Genomic DNA, 24,318 nt, shown 5'->3' with positions numbered 1-24,318 from the left:
AAAACGAATTAAAAATAATTGGCAACATGAAATTGGTTTACTAAGGATTGGCACTGCATACCAGTTGTTGCGCTTGTAGTCACTTAGAGTAATCACAAGAACAAGCAGCAGCAACATAAAATGAAGAGACAAATGCACGACATTGTAGGAGCGCTCAGCATAAAAAACCAGTTGTTGGTATTTTATGTACTTGCAAGCAGCCGCGAGTGCATACTTAGCAAGAAGGCGAATGCCCAAAAACACAAAAAAGTGAGCAAACTCAGCCTCTCAACATTCGCGCTTCGTCTTGCTACCAACCAACACACACTCAAGCCAAACGGTGCAGGTTAGAGCGATTAAATGAAGTTACCGGTTGACGACCCCCACATGGCTTTGCAAGCGAAATGCGACACATAAACTCAAGTATAAATATGAATGCACATGTAAAAACATGTATGTATGTATGTATGCACTGAAAAAGCTATGCGCATCTTCGAAATTTATAATGGAGTTTTTTGACCACTTCAATAGAGACAAATCAAATTTTTTTTTGCTTTTGACACTTGCAATAAATTTGTTATTAATATTCAGCCATAATTTTAATTATTCAATCAAATTTGTTTGTTAGGACTTTCACAGATTGCCTTGACGAAGTCTAATTAAAATTTTTACGCATGAAGAAGCAGTGAATTGGAAAGTTCAGATGGAGTGAATTAAAACAATTAGGTGCACTGATTATTTACATACATACATAGTCAAGCTGCTATGACGAATGCCTACCTTTTAAGTGAAAGGCCAACCATTTCCTTTGATCAAACCGCCATTGGATGGATTTTGAGCTTATTTTAGTATAGAGTATAGCGAAGAAGAATAATAGATTTTTAATTTTTTTAATTTATAGACAAGGTGGCGCAAAACTAATCATCAACTAATTTTGTTTTTGAATAGTTTTATTACTAAATAAGAAATATTATTTTGAGTAATGGAAATCTTGGTTTTAGCCCTTTATACTCGTATATGAGTATAATGTCAACATCGAACGGAAGTGTCCACCGCTTATTGACAAGTTTTGACTGTTTATTTATTTATTTTATAATTTCTATTATTTGTTTATAAACCTATAATTTATACTACAAAAAAACATATAACACAAAGTTTTAAACTGTATACAAAATTTATGAAAATTCGGCGACACTTTCATCAATATTTCAAATTTTTTAAACTAAATTTCTGAACAATTTTCGATTATGCATTTTTGTAGTTCATTGAATTTTGTAATAGCAAAGTGTAAATATCCGCCCTACGTTCCGACTAGGAGCGGTAAAATATGCATTATGCTGTTTTTCTGATATATAGTAGGTTTTTTATTTTCAATTGGGAAAGCCATATAAATGTGAAATTTTTCAAGGAATAAAATTAGTGGACATTTCAAGTAGCTCAAAAATTACGTTGATTTTCCAATTTCAATTTTTCCTACTGAGGTATTGGGAGTTTTCCTCCATACAAAAAAATTTCGAGCATTACTTATATGGAAAAAAATACCCAAATTCGTTTCGTTCTTGGTCGAAAATTCACGAAAGGTAAGGCACTGTGCGATGGTGCGCTATCATGGTGCAAAATCCATGAGTTGTTTTCCCACAAATTCTTTCTTTTTTGGCGAATTACTTCAAGTAAACACTCAAATAATAGTCCTTACTAAATCGCTAACCTTCTGGCAAAAATTCGTGGTATACAACACCAGCTTATGCATCCATAATCAATAAAAACTGTAAGAATTGATTTCTTTTTTGACTGAAAGCGATGTGGCTTTTTTTTTTATTCATTCGGAGCTCTGCTCTGATGCCGGGATTTCATGTCATACTCACAAACCCACGCCTCATCTCCAGTATTGAGGCGTTTGATGTACATATGTTAGGTGTGATTCAACCTTAGAAATCATGTCTTTGGCGATATCAGTGCGGTCCTTTTTTTACTTGAACTTAATGTGCTTTGGAGCCAACTTTGCAGCAACACGAGGCAAGCATGGATTTTTTTAGAAAATCAAAGACAAATTTTTTCATAGAACTAAATAACTTTATTCTGTAATGTATTGCCCATTTTGATCAATGACATTTTGCCATCTTTCAGGCAGCATGATAATCCCACGTTCATAAAACTTCTGGTTTTTATTAGCAAAAAACTGAATCAGGTACGATTTGGCATCATCATCATTATTGAAATTTTTACCATTAAACGAGTTTTGTAAAGATCGAAACAAAAAGTAAACAGATGGTGCAAGGTCAGGACTATATGGTGGATGTGGCAAAACATCCCAACCAAGATCCAATAAATTTTGCCGAGTGGCCAAAGATGTGTGTGGCCTTGTATTGTCATGTTGGAATTTAATACTATTTCGATTTGTCAGTTCGGGCCGCTTTTCTTCAACTGCATTGTTTAATTTCCTTAGTTGTTCAATGCAGACATCAGAATTGATCGTTCGGTTGGGTGGTAAGAGTTCAAAGTAGACAATTCCTTTGTAATCCCACCAAACTGATAATAAAACATTCTTTTGATGAATATCAGCTTATGATGTTTTTTGAATTGGTTCACCTGGCCTGCTTCACGATCTTTTCCGCTTGATATTTTGTAAAAAACCCTTTTTTCATCGCCAGTTATCAGTCGGTTTAAAAATGGATCATTTTCATTACGTTTCTTTAGCAAATCGCAGCTTTTAATGCGTTTCTTTCAGTTCATGAGGAACCCATGTATCGAGTTTTTGAATATGTGATTTCAGCGATGAAGCTCACTATTGGTTGAATGGGTATGTCAATAAGCAAAATTGTCGCATTTGGAGTGAACATAATCCACAAGCCATTGCTGAGACGCCGTTACATCCTCAAAAAATCACTGTTTGGTGTGCTCTATGGGTAGAGGAAATCATTGTCCATATTTCTTTAAAAATGAAGCCGGCCATAATGTTACAGTCAATGGAGAGCGCTATAGAGCCATGATTAATGACTTTTTCGTGCCTGAATTGGACGATGTTGATGTGGACGACCTTTGGTTCCAACAAGACGGCGCTACATGCCATACAGCCAACGCAACAATCGATTTATTGAAGGAAACTTTTGGTGAGCGCATTATCTCGCGCCGTGGACCTGTGGCGTGGCCTCCAAGATCGTGCGATATAACACCGCTGGACTATTTCTTGTGGGGCTATGTGAAGTCCCTTGTCTACGCAGATAAGCCCGAGACGATTGACGTCTTGGAAGAGAATATTCGGCGCGTTATTGCTGACATACGACCCCAATTGCTGCAAAAAGTGGTCGATAATTGGGCCTCTCGGCTGGAATTTATTCGAGCCAGCCGCGGCGGCCACTTGCCCGAAATCATTTTTAAAACATAATGGAAAACCCTTATCTTTATAATAAAGCTAAATTCTTGGCCATAACATTAAATTATATACGTTTTATTTCATCTTGAAAACCTAACCTCTAAAAAAAACACCCTTTACATGTATGTGATACATAAAGCTTCTCTGCAATCTCACCTGTTGTACTTGGAAAATCCGAATCGATTATTGCTTTGATTAGGGCGTCTTCAACTTCAACTGGACGACCAGAGCGTTTTTCATCTTTGAGTGAAAAGTCACCTGAACGAAATTTGTCAAATCAATTTCAACACTGCCGTTCTTTTAAGGCTTCGTCACCATGAACGGCACATAACTTTTTATGTGCTTGGGATGCGGTTTTCCCTTTGCGGAAATAAAAAATCAAAATATGACGAAAATGTTCCTTTTTATTTTCCATTTTTCCACGAACGCTAAACGAAAACTACGCAACTGATGAAAAAACTTCTTTTACTCATTGACAGCTGAATAGTCAACTATCAAATAACTAAATATATTTTACATTTGTACAATGTCCGCAAACCTAAAAATTCAACTGAAGCCATATATGAGTGGAATCCGCAATTACTTAGTTGCCAACCCAACTACAATGACCTGAATGGATCCATACGCAATTTTCTAGTCCTTTGTCAGCTCTCTGATGGTTAATTTGCAATTATTGATCAACTTTTCCTTCACTTTATTGATCTTTTCATGTCGGCGGACTGCCACTTCGTTCGCTTCCCTCGATAAATTAAGCATTCGTGCCACTCGTAAACGTTTGTTGACGGTTTTCTTTAGACTATCATTACCAAACAGTTTCCCATCATTTTTAAGGTTTTCGCACCATTGAATCCATTTTTAGCGTAAAAATATAATGTAAACTCGTTGTTACAAATTAAAATCCAATTTTAAAATTGTAAAAAATTTAAAACGCGTGCAGAGCTCGATTTACTCAATACTGCGTATTTTTAACAAATGTTAAGCTATTGTCATAGCTTTTTAGTAGGAAGGTTAATTACCGATGTGGGAATTTAACATAAAAAATAATGCAAAGCAATTGACTTATAGCGACGCCTGGCTGTTATTCCGGGAACTTTTTGATCAAAGTGCTATGAGAAATCAAAGGGGAACGAATTAGAGTGGTTAGGGCAAGTATATGGAAAGGAAAATAATATTTCGTATTTCATTTCTCTTTCCACTGCATTTAGCAAACTTTTTGGCCTCCTCTCCGATAAGGAAAACTGTTAAGTGGTAAAGGGATTCCAAAGGTTTTTACCGGTTTTTTTATAGTTTTTTTTTGTTACTGTTTTTATTTTTACGTTTTTTAAAGGCACAGGGTGTGCATACAAGTATATGCTGTATACATACATATTTTGCTTTATTTTATGGTCACTCCACAATAATTGTCATCAGTTCACTGGCTGGCCATATTTAACGGATTTAGGTGCACAGCAAATGTTATCAATTTGCAAAGTTGCATTTAGTTTTACGGGGAATTGTGTATTAAATACACTTTGCTTGCATAGATAACGGTTCATGCGTTTTATCTATAGGTTTGTATAAGTCCATATGCATACTGTAAAGCTCAACAAAATAGCAACAGCGTCAACAAAAAATATTGCCAGAAAACATTGGGAATTTTCAATCACTCAAACTTGGATTATATTATGCCAGAATGGAATGGGGTACAAAATTGTATATCCAAGATTCTAACTAGGAACTTGAAATTTTAATGAAAATTTATTGAATTTTTACCATTATTTACGAAGTTTAAAACTTTGATTTATTAATTTTTATTTTATTATGAACTAAATTTTTATAAAAAATTTCCTTAAAATAAAATATTAGTTTGGGGAAAAAGAAGCACATTATTTTCTTAGTAGATGGCTGTGGTGATCGATATCTCATAAAGCATCGATCAAACAATTTGAAGTTTATGCTAGCTGTCAAGGTGATATTTAAAACTAAAAAATGCAAGCCAGGCTGAAATTGTGAAAGGTGTTTTTGGAGCCGATACTGTAACAGCTTATTGCGTGCATATTTGGTTTTGTCAAGTCTGTTAAGGGGGCAGATACCTGTAAAATTTCGAAAAAAAAATTTTTTTCATAAAATGTTAATATAATCCTTTAAGAATACGTCACAAAATTTTTAGAAAGTAAATTTAAGTATTTCTTATATTATAGGTCGTCAACCGTGACGACTCTATTCGAGTGCTGGGAGAAGTATAGTTATGTTACCGACTTTAGACGCGTTTCTCTCAAAACAATATTTTTCAAATTGGCGTACACGATAACTTGAAAAGTTATTGACCGATCTCCCTGAAATATTGCACACATCTTTTTTATGATATTACTTTCTATGTGAATTTACAATTCGAAAATTTTTCAAAAAAATAAATAGGAGCGCCCCAAAATTCATTTTTTTTTTTTGAAGCATTTTATTCCACGATTTTTTGTTATCCATTTTTGTTTAATTCATATAAAAATTATGGCATTAATAAACAAAAAAAATTTTGGTTTTTTGTATTCAGGTCACTGACGCCGCTGCTACAATGCCCGCCGGTTTAGTAGCCCCGCTGCGACCTTCCTGGAATAATTAAGTGTACATCCGCCATTTTAAATTATTAAGGGGGAACGCCACTGTGAAAATTCAAAAAAATCGATTTTTTTTGCATAAATTGTTAGTATAACTACTCAAGAAAATGTGGTAAAAATTTTAAAGCGAAATTCGCTTTGTTCCCGATTCTATGTACACTTAAGTGAGCACCCGTCGGTTCGGGCCCGTACCGCTTGCGATACGATGCTTTATTTCAAACGCGTTTTTCTCGAAACGACTTTTTTGATACTGTGGCAACGATTTCTCGAAGACTAATGAACCGATTTTATTTTCTTTTTTCAAAATTTTTGTTATCGCATTGGCTATCGTTGTACGTAGCCGATTTTCAAAATTTTGAAAATAACTATTTTTTTTGGGCCTGTTGAAAATCAAAAAAATGGTGAAAAACACACATCGAAATTCAAATCCCCACCATTTTGTCAAAAAAAAAAAACAAACAAAAAAACGGCTACATACAACGATAGCCAATATTGTGTAGATTAATAAAATTTTTGGTTTTTTGATTTCAGGTAATTATTCATTGCTGTATCGCAGCCACTAGATGGCGTCATTTTTTTTTAAACTACATAAATTTGTCAATTTTCAGTATTTTTTAATAAAAATTTACATCAACATAGTTTAATACATATATAATAAACTGCCTTTTGTCCGATTCTCGAATAATCATTGAAAAAAAATACAAAAAAAAATTCCCAAAAATCGACTATTTTTTGACCCCCCAGTGGCGTTCCTGCTTAAAATAAAAAAAAAATTATATTATTTTAATGTATAAATACACGGTATGCCAATTTTGAAAAAAATATATTGACTTCTTCATTTTAATTAATTTTAATGGAAATCAGGGAAAATATGGCCCTTTACATGTATCCATCTCCTTAAGACACTTTTGATATTAAAGAAAATGTCGAAAGTGTCGATAAAATCACATAATTAATCGAAGTTGACCGGCATATTAGTAGTCGCCGACCATAAAACATTTTCAAACTCATTTGCGCAAAAATTGTACGCCAAAATAATCCATTTCTTTTTCCCAAACTAAAATTTGAATCCATTTAAAAAGTGACATAAATAATAAAACGCTTGTAACATGTCGAGCCGCATTTAGTATGACCGCCATTGCATACATACATACATTAAGGGGGTATTCTGGTCTAAAAATTTGAAAAAAACCGATTTTTTTTTTTTGCATATTTTCAAAGTTTAGACCTTCAAAAATATGCCCTTCAACGAATTTTTCAAAATTCGAATTATTTTCGGAGATTCAGCGGATTCTGTGACGTGGCGTCTAAGCCGGCCAAGTGGAGCGAATCGCACAATGAACGGCAGATGTTACCGGACGACTTGAGGACTCGTTCGTTCCAGAAAATCTTTTGTATACAACACAACCTCTATTTATTCTATACACATATATATATACTTTATACTTCTATAATAAATGCCTGGAAATATATCGCCGATTAATCCAGAGTGAGTACTAAATATTATGACCTAAGTTATTCTATTGGAATTGTTGCTCAAACTTCAAACGCGATTTTCTCAAAACTACTTTTTTGAGATGGTGACGACCAGATATCTCTAGTTCTACTTGACCGATCGCTTTGAAGTTTGATACAATTTTTTTATTATAGATCTGTCTATCGTGCTCGCATTTTGAAAAATTTACCTTTGAAGTATTTTTAAAAAATTTGAAAAGATAAAAAAAGGGTAAAAAACATTTTTTTTCCAAGATGACGCCATTTTGTGATTTTTTTTCTTTGATTTGGCGTAATCCGATAGCGACATCCTAACTAATGAAGAATTTTTTTAATTTGTTTGTTTTAGATCACTAAAAGGGTTGGAATCATGTCAACCATGGAGCACCGTTTTTTATGTAGCCCCCACTCCACCGGCCTGTAATCCACGATTTTTTAATTTTTTTTTTATTTTAATTTTTTATACTTTATATATGTATTAAAAACCATAAAAAATGGATAGTAAAAATGTATTTCATTTTTTTTATCTTAGTTTTAAAAATACCTAAAATTAAGGCGTCTACCAGAATACCCCCTTAATGGTCCGAACGGCTTCTCATTGTAACATTTGTGCGTTAAGGTTGTTTCTAAATGAACTCTCAGCGGCCTCAAAAAAATTTTCAAATACCGTCATTTCGAAAACTAGAGTAAGTAAGATATTTGCCAAAAAAAAAAAAAAGAAAATGTATCCCAACACAGTGTAATTAGTGCGATTTCCATTCCATTAATTTATAATGTAGAGCTCAACAGGACGTACGAAGCAGGTGCTTGACTAAATAAGCTTTTGTTCAACATTGACGCTACTCCAGGCCCACTCCACGTATACATCATTTCAAGCCGAGTATATACAAAAATTCGCATGCAACATACACCCATAAAATGTATACATATGTACATATCTACACTATATATATGTACATACAACTCAATATAAAAATAAACCCCTCTGCATGACTGTCATTGAGTTATTTTTCGTGACATTTTCACACGTATGAAAACCGTGCACCAACCACTGCTTGAGAATTTCCTTTTCAAAACTAAAATGAAACAACAAAAATCCAACAATATCACGTACCATCACGTACTTGCATGACGTGCTCAATTTCGAGGTTCCATGCCATAAAAATCAAATTTTATGCAAATTTACTCGGAACTTTTTTCAATTCATACACTAAGGGTTGTATATCAGCTGAAGTTCGTCGGAATGTGGCTGGAGCGGGTGATATTGTTAATAATGGGATGAATGAAAAATATTTAAATTTCACTCAGTAAGGCAAAGGAAAATGAACGGAGTAGTTTATATGTAAATTGGAAGCGGAATGTTGCCAAAAATTGTAGCTCATAAACGTACTTTCGCACATACATACATACATATTTACAAATGTATGTGAAAATATATGCAGTATAGGCTTATAAGCATTCGTTTTCTGATATTATCATCTTATGCATGTCGGTGCGTATATACTCGTACTTTATTGCAATCAAAACATCCCCTATGAAGGTGTCAACACTTACTTGTGCATATACACACACATACATGCACGCATGCCTACCGCAATGTCGAGTGTAGTGGGAGTTCGCTGGAGAAAGAGAGGCTTCGCCTGCTGTTGCTGATGGAGCAGTTCGCTATCATTTTTACGAGATTACCTATACACACATATACATGCACACATATTTATGTTGGGTGGCTTGATGAATATGCAAATACATATCTATATGTATGCATATTAATATAGGCATATACATATATAAATGTATATGTTTATATTTATAATTTAGATAGTGAATACTCGCAAAGTGGCAACTAAGTTGATATTTACTTTGTAAATCGTTGCGACAAGTTTTTTATTGCGGGTTACAGCAGTAAAGCAAACATGTGCGCACATTTTAACAAACTTTTATACAGAACTACATATGCGCACTTTTACTTAATGTCTTTTTCAAACTCAATTTTTATGCCTAGCAGGGTAAGCTGCTCTAAAAGGTACTATAAGTAATATACACACATACATATGCGCCTTATGTACATTGATATGTTTGACAGAATTTCCTTATCACTGCGTAGGAGAAACTTTCATTTCATCCAAGCTAAGCGAACCCTTTACCTTTTCAAACTGCTAATCGCATTTAGATTTTTCCGGTTAATGACTCATTTTGATTGCCATTGGCTTTGTCATAAGCCACATTTATTTCTGCAAAAATAAAACTAATCAAAATAAACACGAATTGATAAGCGATTGTTGGTTTTTATTATACGATAAGTTTTTGCGATTATTCATATCCAACCAACTCCAGTTAGTGGAATTGTACGTGACTAAAATTCGGTTAGTCCCGGGAGCGATACCCACTCACACAAGACGCACGCGGAAAATTGTAGGAGAAACTTGGCGAAATGCCTTTCAAATGATGTATGCGTCAATTATACAAGGCGGTGCAAAATTATCCATCTGTTTTGTTTTTGAACAACTTTTTTGCTAAAAAAACATTTTTTTGAGTCTGTATAGTTCACAAGTCAAATATGATTGCTAAACGACGTCATTTGCAAAAATTATGAATCTTCCAATAAGGTGATTAATTTTGCTCCACCTTGTAAATGCATACACACAGTGGCATTCAAAGTAATAACATCGCGACATATCGTTTTTTTTTTAATTTATTTTGCGGTACATAAATCTAAATCAAGGCATAAATCTTTTTGCGTAAAATTTTTGCACAAATAATTTCAAATTCTTTGTGGGCGATCTTTAGCTCCTCGGCGATGCTACGGCTATTAACACTTATGACATTTTCTTTACTATTAAAAGTGTCTGAACGGACTTGACAAAACCAAATTTGCACGTACGATAATTTGCTGTTACAGTATCGGCTCCATAAACACCTTTTACAATTTCAGCCTGGCTAGTATTTTCACCTTTATCAAAGAAAAACTATAAAATGTACCCAATACCGAATTTTCTCTTTGTTGACTCCCATTGTTAACACCCTGTAACTCACAACTGAATGGAAAAAACAAAAAAAAGCAAACGATTTTTTTTAGTGTGAAATATCATCTTGACAACGAGCATAAACTTTAAATTGTTTGATCGATACTTTAAGAGATATCGATCACTACATCCATCTGTCGAGAAAATAATGGATTTCTTTTTCCCCAAACAAGAATACCAAATAAAATTTAAGTAAAAAAAATGCTACTTTTATTTATTTTATTTTTTTTTTTTTATAAGAATATATAGTAATTCAACTACAACAAAAATCAGGTAACTCAGTTTCAAACTTGGTATAAAATTAAGAAAAAACTTAAAAAAAAACTTGCATCAAAATTTCTTACTTTTTAGTCTAAATTTTTAGAAAAATTTGCTTGCATATATTGATGTATGAATGTACGTAAAAAAGTATGTATATGTTCACTTACCTTTGAAAGTTTGTAATTTTAACCAAGAACGTTGCTGAAAGAAAGAAAAAACTTGTTTAGATGATTTTTAAAAAATAATCTTAATCGTAAACTCATCAACCACTTGCAAACTTTTATTATGCTAAGATGTGGATTTTTTGCAAAATATTGTAAAGTTGAATTATAAAATAACTGTGAATCATGAAATATGCGTCAGATGATTACGCCGTTTGCTGAAATATCAGACACGAAAAATAAAGAAAATATGAAATAACAAAAATAAATAATATAATATTTAATTAAAAATAAAGTGAAAAGATATAAGAAATATGAAATAAATAAAAACTAAAATAAAAAAAAATTATATAAAATTAAATAAGAAACAACACAAGAATAAACGCACTAAGTTTAACTAAAACAGCTTAGTCAGCGAATTGCGTCGATTCTCTTTAATTGGATGAACCGAATTTTAATTCTTTATGAACATGCTAGGATGTTAATGCCCAAGTCCAACAAATAAATAAAAAACTAAATGATTTCTTCGAAGGAATTTGTGGTAAAGTGATAGAAATTTAATTGTGGCTCCATATGTAGAAGTCCACGCAAGCGGGAAGAGTACCTGATCGTCATTCCCTTCGAAGTGGCCAGGACGATTTCTCTACATATGGTCCAAGCAGCTCGTAACTTCTGGGGTTCGCCCAAGTATCCTCTGAGTAGCCTCCGAACATCCCCAAAGGATCGCCCCTATATGCCGCGATGTCTGGATTTGGTATCCCCGTTAAAATAATACGGCTACGCAAGATGACGTTACCCAATACCAGCAAGTGCATCAGAATTGGGAAGGACCTTTTCGAGCTTGATACCAAACGAGGTTTCAGGCAGGGTGACTCGCTGTCGTGTGACTTCTTTAACCTGATGTTGGAGAGCATCGTACGAACTTAGAACTTAGTCGCTCAGGAACAATTTTTTATAAGAGCGTACAATTGTTGGCGTATTCCGATGGTATTGACATCATCAAAGCGAATGGGTCTGGTGGTGAACGAGGACAAAACGAAGTACCTCCTGTCATCACACAAACAGTCAGTGCACTCGCGTATCGGCACCCACGTCACTGTTGACAGTAATAAACAGATGCATATACCGTAACGCAGCTGAAGATGACGCTGAATACTCCTTCTTCTAATGCATGCGTGGGAAATCATTAGTGGTTTTGCGGAAAACAATTCACCGAACGAAAAAGCGGGACCTGGGCGCTTGAGTGCCTAACATTGACCTTGTAATGGAGAAGATGGAACACAACTCTCAAGTAATGCGAAAGCGGTTCTGGGGTAGGCGATGGTTCCAAACGAGGAGGAGTGTTTTAGTCTCCGGACATATGTACCATTGCTGCGTCGGCAGCTTTGATGATACATTTGGCATTTAAACTCCTCATTCGCAAAAAGCAAAAAAAATGTATTAATCGATTATTGTTTATTATTCATTATTTAATATTTATTTTATTTTTAGACTATAATTTTATTATTTTATATTAATATATTTTTTTTATATTAATTATTTATTTTCTAATTTTTACTTAATATTTATTATTTATTACTCTTTATTTATTATTACATATTTATTTTTCATTATTTGTCGTTCATTATTCGATATTAATTTTTTACTATTTATTGTTCAAAAAGTTTTTTTTTTTTTTTGATATTCCAAAATTCATCTATTTTTTCTCTCCCTGAGATGAGACTTCTTGCAAAAAAACACTCGATTTACGTTTTCTTTTGCTTCGGCAATCCGAATTTGCTTATGCCAGCTTATTACAAATGGAAATCTGCATCAAAAACTACAAAGCAACAACAACAAAAAGTAGCTGTGTTTAATAAAAATGTGGCTACATATTTGCGAAAGTTTTTCTTAATAAATCTTAAGCCAACAAACCGAGAACCGGCTTTAAATGAAATCTTTAGTGCGTATATGCCACGCTGAAATATACCTATACAATACATACATACATACGTACATGTAAACCACACGCTTTAATTGCAGATGCACCAGCAAGCCTTACTGATTAACTGAATCGTTGACGAGCAAACAGAAAGTTATCCACTTGACCATTTAAGCGAATCGAACAGGTGGGTCAAACAAGTCATCTTAAGCTTTTACATATTTACAATTTACATGTGGCCAATCAAACAGTTACATACACGCATATGCAAAGAGTCACTCATTCATCAAAATATATATTTTTTTTTATTTTATCCATCTCACCCAAGCGAATGTAACTGGCAAGCGCCGCACAGCCGCAGTAAATTAAATACTTTAAATTTCCTTCTATTATACGAGGGCCACTATTGAAATTCGGAGCCTTTAAATAAAAAGGCAGTAATTTGTCATTGTAAATGGCTTTATTGTTCTTCAAAGCATTCACCTTTGTTATCTATACAGCTAAACATTTGTCAAACCATTTTTCTCCAATCTGTTTCAGACACCTCCGAAATGTGGTTTTTAAATGCATCAACTGCTTTTGCTGCCGCCTAAAGTCGTTATCTGCGCAGTTTGCCTTTGACGAGTGGGAACAGTAATAAGTCATTGGATCCCAAGTGAAAACTTTAGGGTAGCTGACGACGCATTAATTTAATGTTTTGGGTACTCGAAAGTTCATTTGCTTGCATCGATGTTTTGGAAGCTTGCATTTTGTTCGTTGGGAATTTTGCGCTTTTGGCGATTACTTTGCCGCATTTCGTCTAATTTATTGTATAAATTTTGACCAACTACAAATTCTGTTCAACCTTTTTAAAAGGTATATAAACCAACCCACCTGAATTTAGTGGGTAATTAGTTATCTGCTAATTTGCAATATGAAATATAAGGGTAGAAATAAAAGGTATAATTTATATAGAACCAAAAAGAACCTTCTTAAATAAAGGCAACAAATCATTAAGTGGCATTCAGCAATGTCCATTTGACGCTGCTCTTAATGACTTTTTTGCTACAGAACGTGATTTCCCGAAAAGTCCCACTAGCATTTATTCGAAGCGCTGCAAAAACCAACAGCTTCCCCTTGACGACCCGCCTTGCAAGGGCCTTATAGCGGATAAGTTTTTAGTTAGTCTCGCTGCCACGTACATACATCCATGGTGAAACACTTATTACGCCAAGGATGATAGATTACCAGGTTTGCTATTTACCATAGCTATGGTGAGAAAGAAAGTTGTGAGGAGAAGTTTGGCTGCCACGTCACATGGAGATTCGGCAGCCGAATTCGTCACGATCATTTCTCAAGTATTCACCCAATCAGTGACAGTATTTGACTTTTTGACAGCAGTTGCTAATAGCAGCGCTCTAACTATCATTCATCATAAATTCATTCAGTCATATCAAGAGAGTTAAAGTAGTACATTTCTGCGTGCAGTTCATTTTGAAAACTTGCGATTTTGCAATATCTCCAATATCTTCCGGTTGGAAAAATTTCGACAAAACTTACTCGAAGAAATTGTAGCGTGTAAAATATGTAAAAAATTATAAAATTTGCTGTTCCTTCCGAAAGACATTTCTCGGAAGCAGGAAATATAATTGCTCAGAAAAAAAAAACGAAAGTAAATACTTAGAGAAATTTGACTTTTTTGTATCTTAGTTAGTGCAGAAGAATTTCCGACTTAATGTGGACTTCAAGGACGTCCAAAAACAAAGTCCAGAAACAACACTAGAAATCGCAGAAAAAAAAGATATCGTATTGGAAAATCGTCAAGTGACTGAAAGAGATTTAGTAGAAGCCCTAGGCATCTCATTAGGCTGAGTAAGCAATATTTTGATGAAGTATTAGTTTTCAGAAAGCTATGTGCGTAATGGGTGCCTCATTCGCTAACAATGGAACAAAAACACATTCGAATGCGACTTTCTCAGCAACATTTAGAGCGTTTTCCAAAGGATAAAGTGGATTTTGTGCATCGATTCATCACTATGGATGAGACTTGAGTCTATCATTATGATACTAATCCAAACAAGAGGCTAAAGAGTGGTGTGAACCAGGTTCTTCGGCTCCGAAACGATTTGTTTTTAAGTTTTTTGTTTCTATTTTTTGGGATACAAAAGAAGAAATGAAGTTTGTGGTTTACTTTTAAACTGGTAACATAAAAAATTTGGAATGTTATTGTAAACTTTTAACGTAGCTGAAGGAAAAAATTTGTGAAAAGCCCCCAGTTTGTGAAAGAAAAAAATCTTTTTCATCAGAACAATGCACCGTGTCACAAAAGCATTTTAGCAATGCCTAAAATTCATGAATTAAAGTTCGAATTGTTAGAGCATCCACTGTATTCACCAGATTTGGCCCTTAACGGCTGGAAACAGATGGATTCCAGACCTAAAAAACAATGCATGCGTGGAAAGCGTTTTTCATCAAATGATGAGGTCATAACAGCTGTGAAAGCGTATTTTGCAGCGCTTCCAGTTTCTCACTTCAGGGATGAAACCCATAAATTGAACTCGCATTGGAACAATACTATACTAAATAATAAATTGTGTTTCAAACCATACAGGTAAAATTGTATTTTTTTTATCGATCCGCAAAACCTTTTCAACAACCTAGTATAAAAAAGGATACTAAATGCAGTGGTAAGCAGTGCGAACAAATTTTGAAAATTAATTTCCGCTAACATCTAAGGTCAACTAAAGTGGCCTCACGATCAATTATCCTTCTATATGTTTCTAGGGAACTACTTGCGCAAAAATATCTGCTGGCCACCGAAAAACTCTCTAATTTGTGTCGATTTTGAGTCGAAGGTATTATCGAAGATGCGCTAAAAGTTGCGTTCACTGTCAATGGTGGCTGATATCGGCTGCTGCTAACACTATTGGATGTAATCTCCTACTGCATGACCATCAGCGACTTTATTGGATGAGAAATATGAGAGCTTCGGCATATCGCGAGCCGACGACATTCACAGGCCAGAGAGATCGTGCGATTTAACTTTAACTACTATTTTCGGTGGATCAATGTGACATCTCTGGTATAAACAGATGATTTAGACACTGAAGGCCGGCATAACTCTTATTTTTTATTGAATTTAGATGGCATCCAAGAATGCTAGTGGACCATGCGCCCTTTACCCGAAATCACAATATGTCATCGCAGGCATACGAATATAAAAACCAAAAAAAAAACAATTGCGATAAAATCACTGAAACTTTTAGATCTCTTTCATTTCACAATTCGCGCGTTCTTAATGAAAAACCATATAGAATTTTTTAAAGAAATTTTCCAAGTTATTTATATTCTTTCTTTCTCTTGCATTTCACTTAAGCGGTATTTTATTTATGAACAAATTAGGCTTCTTCAAGCTATTCATCTTCAATTACACTATTATTACCCGAGAAACTTCTTTCAAGCGTTGCCGCCCATTGCAGGCGGCAAGATCAAGCAGCAGTAAGTGTTAAATGCCTGTCAGAGTTTACTTCTTATTCAATTGTCTTCAATTATGCGCCTGTCACGAAGTGGTCGCGCCGACACATTTTCCAATTTGTTTGGAGAACCGCCAAGCGCAATTTTTCACAAAAATGTGTAGTGTAACCACTCAATTGTCAGAAATCAAAAAACAATTTTATACAAAAACAAAAGCAAAACATTTAATGGTACGAAGTGGCTGGGAAAAACGTGCCCCAACGATTTTGGCTGCCCAATTCAGTCTGGATGCGAGTTCTTTGTGACAACAACAGAGGAGATGGTCAAAATAATTTGTAATAGAAATAATATTTTCTGTGCAAACATTTTAACACAACTTGAAAGTTACACCAACTTGCAGCAGCGTCATCTCGTTGCTGTGCTATCTCAATTAGACCCACTCAGATGCAGGCATTAAGTGGTTTCGCCACTAACCTCCTCACTTTTTATTTTTAACCCGCTCTCTACACACCTCCTCCTGCCAGCTTTAATGTTTCAATATTTTTGTACGCCTTTTTTTCTGTGTTTTTGTTCGTTCCACTATTTATTCACCCATTTGTCTAAGCGCACATCTCTCTTTGTAATGCACAGCGTTCAAATGGGCGGCGCGCTTGTAGTTTGACCACCGCAAAAGTTTTTCAAGTGTTTTCACTTTCCCCGACTTGTTGAGTTGCTAAAGTTGTTATGACTAAGTGGCGGGTAGTTAGCTGCCCATTCAATGGTTAGTGTTCACAATTTAGTGTTGAGCGTTAGTTTTTCGAAACAACATTTTTCTGCCAGCTATCGGCCACCATCATCAAGAGCAGCTGACAGAAAATAATTTCAGTTTCCATTTCGACGCTATGTCAGTTAGTGGGGAGTCATGGCGTAGTCTCACTTACTAACCCAATTTAAATATTTCCTATTTGAAATTTAAGGTGTGTGTTTGGTATTCAGGCGAAATTATTTTGTGTCGTCTTTGAGAAATATGATAGTAAAAGTATTTTCTTTAACAGATTTCAGACATTTTTATGTAAATATAGATTTCGGTTTTTTTATATTTAAATGAATTCAGTAAATTATGAAATTTAGTAGCCTAAAGTTTCTCAAGCTAAAGTTTAATTCCAATATTTTAGGTTTAGGTCAATATATTGTCGTCAATTCTTTTGAAAATCTCTGTATTTGTAGGCTTGAGTGTAATAGGAAGTCCCCACAGCGTGTGAAGTAGTTGCTCCCGCGGTAACGGATGGCTGTCGTAAGAGGCAACTAAAGACCACACCTCAGCCTGTTAGTTATGAGTATTAACTGAACGCCAATAGGCTGAGTGAATGTGGTACAGAAGCGCATTGGTGATGATGGGTAACTGACGTAATTGTAGTAAAATTTTGTTAAGAAAAATACTCTGAATCGATGAAGGAGACACAAAAGATCTTTCTGGTCGCGGTGCTCAATTGCCTTATAATAGTAAGAAGTTAACTAAACAAATTTTGAAAAAAATTTAATAATTTTGAAGTTTTAATAAATTCATAAATTTTCTTTTAACTTTTTTTGGATAAAATATATCATACTTTTTTATTTTAAATGAATTTAAGTTTTATGCATAATTTTCCAAACTTTAGGGAATCTCAATATTATACAATTTTTATCAAACATTTTTTCAGTTTACTTCTTATTATTACCAAAGCCAACAAATAAACCAATTTTTAGCAAACTGTTCAAATTTTTCTGAAAGTCTGAAAAAATTTTGAAAAATTTTAAAAATTTTTGAGGATTTGAGATTCAGAAAAATACTTTCTCGCAGAGCTTTAATATACCACAAAGTTGTTTCTTGCAGTGGTACAACAAAAATCAAATAAAATAAAATCAAATCAAATAAATTCAAATCAAACGACGGAAACTACATAGAATTCCTTGAAGCAACTACAGGCCACACATTTTTCTGGCATCTCTTGGACCCTTTCACTAGAGATAAATAGAGATAGAGAGAATTTCATTAGTAAATTTTTATTTTTTTATTTTTTTTTTTTTTGCATTATGCGGCTGTGTAAATATCCTTAACTAAACTTCAATACCCACACACAACAGCTATTGAAGAACTACGCTGTACCACCGACACAAAAAGGTAGCGCTGAATTCGTACTGCGAGGTTTTAATGAGAGCTCACATATTTGCACAAGTGGCAGAGTTTCAATTACAAACAGACGTCAACTGTAACTTTCATAACATAACACCTTTTAAACGATATGCCTGTGCGACTTTTGCCAAATAATCTTTCTTTATAAGTGTCGCGACTGTCTACTCATCATTTGCTCTATTCATAATAGCAAATTCACAAACTTTTAATACAAGCTGGTGCATCTGGCCCTTGAAATTTTAACTATCGATTTTTTTTTTTACTTTGTTAGCTAAAATAATGTCCGCTATGTGTTGGAAATTTAGTTTATGATTTAACATTTGCAAATAAACGACTAGAAGCTGCAATTTCGACTCCATTCAATTATTTTTTGTGAGGTGCCGTTAAAATACCATAAATCTTACGCCATCCAGGGAGAGTGGATTCGAGAGCTCAAATATTAATATATATAAAATAAAATCCATGATGGAAAGAATAATGAGATGGCGCCTATCGTGGTCCCGTTACTTTGCTCTCAGCGAATTTGACAACGAGAAACGTGGTTTTAGCACCAGTATGGTCAGATTACCATTTTCGTAACTTGATTTAGGATTTTTTTGTTGTTGTTTAGTCTCGGAGTTTTAGTTCTTGCTTTAAGACATTTTTCTAGCCTGTTCTAATTAAAATGTAATGTTTATACTTTATTTTTATTTAACATCTGGTGGCATTGACCGCGATTGCAGGTGTTGTTGGCATTCTTCTGCTTTCGGAAGTCAATTCTCTTTCTCGCTACTGCAGTGTTGCCTAGCTTTGGATATAAAAACGCACTAAAATGCCCATTTCCCCTCTCCCATTAATCGTTGTGTTCGTTGCTCGACATTTCACTATCGTAACAAAAACAAAGGCCTTTGTACATTGCATTCTATGCTCACACTAAAAAAGCTCCCACCACCGCCAACACCACCCGCTTCGTTTTATTCAACACATATCTCAGACTTTGCCTCGTAATTTTTTGGTATACTTCTGCATGCATAGTTGAGTAAAATAAACTTAATATAAATTAGTTTATAAGCAAAATGCGGTTTTATTTTCGTTTGCTGTACCACAAGTGATGAAGCACGCAAAAATGTACACCTAAATTGAACGACCTTCAAAACTATTACATACCTAGATTTTTTCAAAAAATTCTGAAAATTCTATTTTATCTATAAAAGAAAATCTGTGGTTTTATTGAATGATCCTGTATTTAATTCTCCAAAAATTTGTGCTATTTGTTATTTTTGTACTTCGCTTAGAATTTGTCTGCACATTTTAACAGGCTTATGAAATCTAATATTGAAAACCTACACTACTACTCTGAAGCTTATTGCATCGCTATCTGCCATGAAAGTCTTCGAACTACAAAGCTAAACATTTTTAGAGAAATGGCACCACTTTGCTGTGCGCTAATGACCCACCCGAACTATCATTAAATAGTCACATAATAAAAGGGTACTAAATCATACACGCCTCTCTGTCTCTCCATTCCGATTCTACTCTCCACGCCCATTCTACTCCCACTCCACTCTACTCTACCTTGAGCGCTTCTTCCTCATAAGCCAGTCAACAGGTACGGTAAAGTTATTAGTTGTTTTTGCCTTACAATTAATTGTAGTCACGCCTTCCAGTGTACAGACTTCGCTCACTATGTGGAATACTTCCACTTTATTTTACTTTTTTTTTTTTACCTGTAGTTATTGTTAGTGCTAAATGCCTATTATATAATGTTCAGATACACTTGAGTACATATTTTAATTTTTCACAGTTCACATTTGCATTTCCCATTTACAAAATAAATGTCTGTATCTTACTAATAGACGTTTGTTCAGTTACGTAAAGCCGTTAGTGACGGAAAAGTCTATTTCAGAAGCTGTTGTCGCATGCAGCTGGTAAAGGAAAAGTAAAACAAAACACATTATGATGTGATCTTTCGTTTAAAAAATTCAATTTCTACGAATTACAATAACTGCGTGTTTTTTCTCACACAGAACACGAAATCGTGCAAATACTAAATATTCTAAATTTAGAGTCATCGTCACGCTTGCACGCAAAACAAGTTATAAAATAACAAATGAAGAAATAAAGCAAAAAGGAAAGATAATTAAAAATATGAAAAAAGTTTAATAAAGCAGCAAATGCAATAAAAATTTCAACAACTTCACAAAAGATGGAGTTAACCGAATGTTAATAAAAAAAAATTAAAATAAAAACACAAAAACCAGCAGAAAAACATTTAAATATTTTTTTAACTTTTTGTCTTAATCACAGTCTGAAGAGTCATAATAAAAGAGATTTATTTGATGGGAAAAAGCAAGTAAGCGTGTAATAGCTGAAAAATTGGGTACTCCAAAAAGTTCGGCAACAAATTTGAACAAGATTTTTTTTAATATCTTTTGTTAAGTTGAATTCTTGCCATTTTATTTTTTGATATTTTACCATTTTTTGAGTCGCGTTTTTATTCTAAGTTTTCTCGGTTGAAAAGTTGGTATAAGTGGAAAGAGGCACAAACAGACTGACGGTGCAAGATTAGCACTATATGTCCAACTCTTGCCACATAATCAATATTATCTGTGCTGCACGGTAAAAATTACCAACACAAAATAACAATTTCTGAACCTCAGCTGCAGTGAAGCTTCTAAGAAGGCTTCTAAGATAATCCAAGAGGGGTCATTTTGACCTCATCATTTCATTCAGCTGCGCCGTAGAGGGGGGAAAACACGTCAGCTGAACAGGTGAACTTGTAAAAAAAATTGAAAAGTAGGGGTCATTTTGACCTCATCATTTCATGCCGACTTATTGTAATACTGAAGGCAGACGTCATCCAATGAATGACGAAACCAACCGTCACCTGGTCCAGTAGCGGTGGGTACGTGCTGGGATGCTGCGAAACGTATCGAAAAAAAATTTTTAGCACCTCATTTAATACCGGCTGAAATTTTTTTTGGGTATTGTTGACATTTAGTAGAATAAAAAAAAATAGTCAGCTGCGCCGTAGAGGGGGAAAATACGGCAGCTGAACAGGCGAACTTGTAAAACAAATTAAAAAGTAAATTTACTTTATGCCGATTGAAATTTTTTTACATAATTTTGGAGACATATGAAAATATAATAATGACCGTCACCCGAAGCAAGAATGTATCATTGCGTTCAGCTGACGTATTTTCCCCCCTCTACGGTGCAGCTGACTATTTTTTTTTATTCTACTAAATGTCAACAATACATGAAAAAAAATTCAGCCGGTATAAAATGAGTTGGTAGAAATTATTTTTCGACACGTTTCGTACCCTCCCACAATCACACTCATCGCGGGTGCGCCAGCTGACGTTCACTTTCCTTATTCATGAAAGCTAAATCACAAGTATAGTCAAGAATTTAACGGTATAAAAACGTAGTCCAATATCGACCCCTGGCTCCCGGACTAAGAGAAGTCATGAAGGCATACAGCAAAATGTAACGCTGCAGCAGCGAGAGTACAGTGAAGGCTCTGTAATGTGGGATTGGAGCTGGCAGTCCAGAAGCTTATAAGCGCACGGAGGCAAAAAAGAACTATGAGGATTACAGTTGGTGCGCTGGAAATATTCTCACAGGGGGTGATTAAGTATCTCGGAGTCATACTCGACACGAGTAAAGTCACATAACAAACCCATAAAAAAATCTATTACAGCGTAAATAAAAAAAAAAAACATGTGAAAACAAATTTTTTCGATTTTTCTGCAATAAATTCAGTAATCCATAAAAATATCGAAATTTACTTGAATTAAATTTGAGAAAAATAAAGAAATTAAAAATAAATACAAATCTATTTCCGAATCCTTTTCTGGCTCCATGTCAGTGAATTCATGTGAATTAGTAAACTCGAAAGTAAAACACCGCAAAGTAATTACTTAAACAAGCAACAACACAATCAGCTTGAATTATGCATCATTAGTAATTGTTTATTATACAAATTATTCTCTTTAACGAAAAACATGTTTTTTAGTTAATTTGCAATGAAAATTGTCGTTTACTCGTACTTGGCTACTTATATTTGTGTACATTTACTTATAGAAAAGTTTAGCACGAATCATAAAAAAAAACTTTCAACAATCAACTGCACTTCGTAGCCTGGCGCATCTTCGAATTAGCGGACCGCTCAGCTACAGACTGAGTGATTCTGACATCATTGCCGCTTTTAGTGTAAATTGTCTAAGCGCGTAAACGCTTAATTTATATTTATTTGTTATTTTCGTGTTCAACAAGTCGCTTTTGAATTTTTTTTATTTTCTATTTTGGTTTTTTTTTTTGCGTTGCTCTTTGCGCAGGTGCGGCGGATACAATATTTTGCGGAAATCGAGCACGAACGTGAGAACCAGGGTTGTTGGCGGTGGTTTTGAGCAAATTATGGCTCATAACTAGAAAAGTTGTTTAATTATAAGGTTCGAATTGGAATTTTGTGCGAATATTTCTCACAATTGGATATCTATCATCTAAAAACCTTCTTTTTTACTTCTGGTAATTAATTTTTTATTATTTTTTTTTTTTGTTTTTTTTTGTGTTTTTTTTTTTTTGAGTTTTATTTAAAATTTAAATAGTTTTTATTAACATTTTTTATTATATATCTCTTCTTCTTTTGACGAAAACCGCTTTGGTGCGCATTTACCACTCAAAATATGGTGGAAATTAATCTGTTCTAAGCATTTGAATGCATATGTTGCTAATTCATCAGCCTGCCGCGGGTACTCAGGCGCAATTAGGTGTTTGAAAACACAAATGAATGAATAAAATATTTCCTTGAGAACTTAGAATTGTCGCCACCAGTTCAGTTAACAAAAGCAAATTTATTAACAGATTAAATACAGTCCGCTAACAACAAAATGTATTGCTTTCCTGCACAGCTACACACAAATCTGTGCTTCTTGCACACCTTATAGTCAAACCTACGAGGCCGTAACTGTCCTACTACGAGTAACAGTTTCAATGCTAGCTACCGGTATTTTTAAAATGTTCATTGTCAACCTATGCATCAGCATCACATCATTAAGCTAGTCGGTCACTATATCAGCATTATACCAATTACTGAACTAGTTAATAATGGGCACAGAAGGTACCAGTCCAATTTGTTACGAAAATCACCAGTTTGGACGAGTTGAAAAGTATATAAAAATTGATAAAGGAGCATTATATCAGTATTAGGAGCATTATATCGGTCACTATATCAGCATTATACCAGTTAGTGAACTAGTTTTTAATGCACACAGAAGGTACCAATCCAATTTGTGACGAAAATCACCAGTTTTGGACGAGTTGAACAAGAAGATAAAAATTGATAAAAGAACGTTTAAAAATAATTTAGCATGAATGAAATATTTACAAAATCTTTCTTCTTTCTTAATTTGTCGTTCGGCCTCATAAAATTTTATTTTTAAAATTAAAATTTCTACATTTTTTATTTATTCTGCCACTAATTGTAAGTAATTAAAAAAATATATTTAAAATTGTTATTTAGAAACATAATTAGATAATATTTATTTTGTTAACACCTCTAATTTGTCATTTTTCAACTGGTACATTTTTAAAATTTTTATTTATTCTGAAACTATATTAAATAAATGCGATTTCAAAAAAAGTTATTTAAGAACTTAATAAGAGAATATTTATTTTGTTAACACCTCTAATTTGTCTTTTTTGGACTGGTACATTTTTAACCACTCTCGGACTAGTATGACTTCTTCCATCATATAGCAATTCATGAACCAGAGTATTTGCTGAATAGTTTGGCTTTGAACTGCAGAGTATACTCACCTACTTGTGTGTATATATGTATATGTGAGTATAATTATTCCTAAAGAAAGCTTGCAATGACTTCCCATAGCCGAGAGAGGGAAAACTGGAAGAATTTGTAATAGTGAAATT

At 34.1% G+C, this 24,318-nt stretch overlaps 1 protein-coding gene and 1 long non-coding RNA gene across 4 annotated transcripts in view; one reads left to right on the top strand and one right to left on the bottom strand.

Annotated features, from left to right (window-relative positions):
- Nucleotides 1–24,318, bottom strand: part of LOC129247325 (uncharacterized) — a 242,798-nt gene that overhangs the window by 106,069 nt on the left and 112,411 nt on the right. For all 3 annotated transcript variants that reach the window (XM_054886411.1, XM_054886413.1, XM_054886412.1), the window contains one exon: nucleotides 10,889–10,922. The gene's annotated coding sequence lies outside the window, so the exon portion shown is untranslated. The remainder of the gene's footprint in view (nucleotides 1–10,888; nucleotides 10,923–24,318) is intronic.
- LOC129247326 (uncharacterized) overlaps nucleotides 20,066–24,318 on the top strand; it is a 79,660-nt gene continuing 75,407 nt past the window's right edge. Inside the window, exon 1 of the long non-coding RNA XR_008582550.1 lies at nucleotides 20,066–20,740. This is a non-coding gene — a long non-coding RNA (uncharacterized LOC129247326). The remainder of the gene's footprint in view (nucleotides 20,741–24,318) is intronic.

Source organism: Anastrepha obliqua, chromosome 5 (genome assembly GCF_027943255.1).
Source record: "Anastrepha obliqua isolate idAnaObli1 chromosome 5, idAnaObli1_1.0, whole genome shotgun sequence".
In the NCBI taxonomy this organism is placed as follows: Eukaryota; Metazoa; Arthropoda; class Insecta; order Diptera; family Tephritidae; genus Anastrepha; species Anastrepha obliqua.
Note: the sequence above shows the minus strand (reverse complement) of the source record. Positions and strands in the feature narration are given on the sequence as shown.